Source organism: Palaemon carinicauda, unplaced genomic scaffold, assembly GCF_036898095.1.
Source record: "Palaemon carinicauda isolate YSFRI2023 unplaced genomic scaffold, ASM3689809v2 scaffold206, whole genome shotgun sequence".
Classification (NCBI taxonomy): Eukaryota; Metazoa; Arthropoda; class Malacostraca; order Decapoda; family Palaemonidae; genus Palaemon; species Palaemon carinicauda.
The window spans coordinates 75,001-80,142 of NW_027169657.1; the positions used below are offsets into that span (position 1 = coordinate 75,001).

Genomic DNA, 5,142 nt, shown 5'->3' on the forward strand with positions numbered 1-5,142 from the left:
TCACTTCTCAGCATCTTACCTGGCCCAGCGCTCATCCTAACAGACAGACGTCACTTCTCAGCATCTTACCTGGCCCAGCGCTCATCCTAACAGACAGACGTCACTTCTCAGCATCTCACCTGGCCCAGCGCTCATCCTAACAGACAGACGTCACTTCTCAGCATCTCACCTGGCCCAGCGCTCATCCTAACAGACAGACGTCACTTCTCAGCATCTCACCTGGCCCAGCGCTCATCCTAACAGACAGACGTCACTTCTCAGCATCTCACCTGGCCCAGCGCTCATCCTAACAGACAGACGTCACTTCTCAGCATCTTACCTGGCCCAGTGCTCATCCTAAAAGACACATCTACCAGTCAGTAGCCTCCTATGAGATAAAGTCTTCATTTACATATTCCAGTTGACCAATGAGAATTCGCCAGCCAAATAAGGCCCACTGGAAGTTTTGCATAAGTAGCAGTCAGATGACTCTCTTTCTTCAGTCTTCTACGAGCTTGAGAATGAGCAAGAGACAAGTTTGCTCGAAGCATTAAGCCTACACCAATAACACTACACGATGTTTGATCACCAAATTTCAAATTACCACGGACTTCCCTAAGACAAGAAATTGTGTAACTTTTGTAATGTCTGTTACCATAAAAGAATAAGTCAAGAATTCATTATATTCTCCTTTCTGACAATAAGATATGCACAGATACTGTCAGAATATAGTACTGTACTTCTGAAACAAAAAGAATATGAAACATTGAGAGAGTTTCTTACAATCTGAATGCTGATGAAGCAGGAATCATAATATGCAATTTTATGTTTGATAGAGGGTCCCCAGCCAAAATAATAATAATATCGCAGAGGTACTGATAGGGACATTTTTAAAATTTCAATTCACTCAAAATGACACACTATGGTCCCATGATAATCTGATAATTGCTTAAAGGTACTTTTCACGTTACCAAAATGGCAAAATTATCAAAATCCTAACATGGATGTGTATAAATTATAACTAATTGTATCCTTATTTCATAAGCCAACAAATTTCCAATCTTCCTAACATTTCAAATTTGCAAATTTGACAGTGCGTACTTTTGGTTTTCCATTTAAATAGAAAACCGTTAAACTGTTCCTGGACTGTACTGAAAATTATATCGAAGGTTGAAATGGTTCCTGAAACTATTTTCGGAATAGTGAAGCGTAACTTGGGCCTCGGGGCTACAAGTCAAATTTCTACGGGATTTTAAAAGTCGATCTCCAATTTTGGGTAAAGCAAGAGCAATGGCCTTAACATATCAGTTCCAGTAACATTTTTAATTGAATCGTGAAATCTAAATATTGCATTAACCATTAAATCAGAATCTATTAACTCAAAATACATCTCCTTACAAAGCTCATATTAAAAAGAAATTACCGCACAGTAAATTTTGGAATTAGGAATGAGACAATAAGAAAATTCTTTGGTATGCATTAACATTCCAATTGTCAAAAACAATTAAATAACCATTCTTCACAATAAAATATTCTACAATAAAGCAAATTTGTAAAATAATGATTAATTCAACAGCTCGGTGGCAACCTCACGAGTTAGAACTTAAAAACTTACTTTCCGTAAATGCTATTAACCTCTAAAGATATCATAATATCAATGAGTAAAAGAAAAAGTAGCAATGTTTACTCATAATACTAACATTCTCTACAATCTCACTCACTTGAATTAATCTCAATAATTAACTTTTGTTTTCCAGGCTGGCCATCAGGTACATCCGTCACCTCATCAACACCTTGGCAGTTCCCCCAGAAAGTATGTACCCCGACTACGACCCGCCACCTTACAACGTCAGCAGTGTCCCGCCTAACCTACGTATGCAGCACCGATTTTACCCCCCTACTTCCCACGCGACACCTCCCGCATCCACCATGACGATATATTCTTCGACGCATTCCTTAGATAGCCTAGAGTATTCGTATATGCCTCAAGGTCTGACGACTTCGTTGCCTCACGATTACCTACGGGATACTCTCTGGCAGTCGGAGACTCAACTAGCAGAGTATCAATACTAGATATCTCGATTATTTTGAAGCTACCCATTCCAGAACCTAGGTATGTACGTATGAGTGTGTGGCATGTATAAACATGTGGAGTATGAATCCGTACTGTGTGTTATATTCTTTCCAAAGTAACTTTCTTCTTTATTTTCTTTAGATTTTACTAGTGATGTTTACAGTACAGTACATAAAAATACAATATTTTATGAGAAACTTTGTATTAGAAAATCTAAGCAATATAGAGTACACATTAATTCGTAAGATTTCATATCAATAGGCTATAGTAGCACTGGGTACAATGAAATCCACGAAAGAAATGATGCGTACAACAGTACGTCTAAACATTAAGACGTTAAGGTAAATGATATACAGTACTGTACTAATTGGTAACAGAATAACATTCCTGAATCAATAATACTGGCCAGATAAAATTGTTTATAAGCCTAGGATAGTAAGCTATTCATAAGGGTTCTAGTCAATCAATTTACTGTACAGTTTCTTTTAGCATACATGACTTGGGACACCCACGATTGTTAGTTCATAATACTGTAACAAGATTAGGTTATGTTGGCCCTATTCACAACTAGTATGCAATTAAAAACTATTACAGAGATTACTGGATTGTAAATCAGTCAGGAGAAATATTGTTTAAACTATTTAATGAAAATCTGCAATCCTTTCTGAAAGTTTCAAAGTTAACCCTTTTACCCCCAATGGACGTACTGGTATGTTTCACAAAACTTATCCCTTTACCCCCATGGACGTACCGGTACATCCTTGCAAAAAAATGTTTTTTTAAATTTTTTTGCATATTTTTGATAACTTTGAGAAACTTCAGGTATTTTCCAAAATAATGAGACCAACCTGACCTCTCTATGACAAAAATTAAGGCTGTTAGAGCAATTTCAAAAAATATATAGCAAAATGTGCTTGAAAAAAAAACGCCTGGGGGTTAAGGGTTGGAAAGTTCCAAATAGCGTTGGGGGTAAAAGGGTTAAATGGATCATACTGTACATTATTTTTCTTGCTATGATATAATCAAATAGCAATGATGAATTAATGACACAATGTCCCAAAACTTATAGCAGTACCATGCTTTATGATAGCGTAGGTTACTTCAGTTAAAACTAGGCTACAGAGATTTCCTTCCAGTATGAATTTCCTATTAAGAGTCAGTTCCTTGGGATATCATAAATCTATTGAACAATCAAGGTATTTATTTGACGCCTAACTGTTTGAACCTGCAACATCCGTGTCATGCCTGTGCGAATAAAAACTTAAAATTATCTACGAAATAATAATCAATAGGGTTAGCATGTGCAATTCAGCATGTACCGCTTCACCACCACATAGGAGCTTGATTTTTTTTTTTTACGTAAGCGAAGCAAACGTATGACGAACCAAAAACCATTAGATTTCTAGAAAATATCCCCGTTCTTAGATGGTCAAACGGGTTTTCGGTTTATTTGCTGTTGAAATAAAGGTCAAATTCCGTGAAAGCACATTATTTACTACAGGAAAAACTATTTTTCCAGTTCGAAACGTTTCATCCTAACTATAATTTTACCCAGATATATACCATACCCAGATACATACCAAAGTGTTTAGTATTAGTTTACCCTATTACTGTTCAAAAATACCAAGATGCAAGCAAGGATACGGCATCCTAAATTGGGTTAGGAAGGAATGTAGGGTTGTTGCTTAATATTACGAAAGGCGTCTTAGTTTGGGTTAGGAGCTGACTAATGCCAGTTTAAAGATAGAATTTAACCAAAGTCTAGCGCTGTATATGAAGAGAAGGCTCAGAACAAGGCCAAGTAAACCACTATGTCCTAGATCAAGTTAGGTTATGTGTCCCATTTAAGATATTTTCTTTATTTTTTTATCATTCTTTCCAGGATATAATGTGAAATATGTATTTTTCCCTTAAAGCTAATCTGTTTAATGCCCCCCCCCCAAAGAAAAATCCCATTAAATACACCAATATTTAAAAATGTATTACAGAAAGGAGAAAACAATACTGGTAATAAAATCAAAACGTAGACTGTAACATCAATCATGAACATATACTAGGCTATTAACATTTCGCGATAAATTGATGCTATATAAATACAAAATCAATTACACATTTCCAAACTTTGACCAGCATCATTTTAAAATAAACATTTTGTTTACGTGATAACTTACCAGTAAATATGTCAGGAACTTTAGACTTTTTATTGGTGCAGGTTTCTCGTCCATCTTTCAAAAAACGTCACTTAAATAGAAGCCTATACTTGAGTAAATTCACTTTTTCTCCTTAAGACACTTCTAATTACTGTGTATTTGCCCAGTAATGACATCAAGGATTACAGACCTACGTATTCACACTGGAGTCCCGTCAATAACTAATGCAATTTCTTATAAACTTGTTTATTTATATTTTGACTTTTGAGTGACAGTATTGCCAATTTTCCTGGCATTAATTGACAAGTAAAAATATGAAAATCACCAGATATATCATGAGTATATTAAAAGCTCTCTTTTTTTTAATATATATATTGAAAGTTTTTTCTCTTGAAAATTGTTAATTTGGTAAAGATAATGTTATGAAATCAGACTGACTTTTGGGTGACAGTATTGCCAATTTTCCTGGCATTAATTGACAAGCAAAAAATATGAAAACCACCAGATATATCATGAGTAAATTAAAAGCTCTTTTTAAATAATATATATTGAAAGATTTGTTTTTCTCTTGGAAATTGACAATTGGTAAAGATATAAAATCAGACTGGCATTATCTAAAGATATCTATAATTGTAAGCACTTTTAGAAGATAAATAATGGTAATTAAGTTTTGTTAAATTGGCTGAATAGCATTAATTTTTATATAGACAACTGTAACTTATTCATAATAGTAAATGGGCATAATTAAATCACGTTGATCTCTGCCTCTAGTCTAAATATTCTGTATTGTAAGCCTACAGATAACCAAAGACATGTTAACTAAACTAGTCATCACAGTATTGCCAATTAATTGCTAAGAATCTAGATAATGTCATGCACCTGTTTGTTAAGAAGATGAATCTCGAACTTTTCAATGTGTAGATTCTTAGTTTGTATATA

General features: G+C 34.7%; 1 pseudogene; it reads left to right on the top strand.

Annotated features, from left to right (window-relative positions):
* LOC137635978 (uncharacterized) overlaps nt 1-3,992 on the top strand; it is a 29,614-nt pseudogene extending 25,622 nt beyond the window's left edge.
* The last annotated feature ends 1,150 nt before the right edge of the window (nt 3,993-5,142 follow it).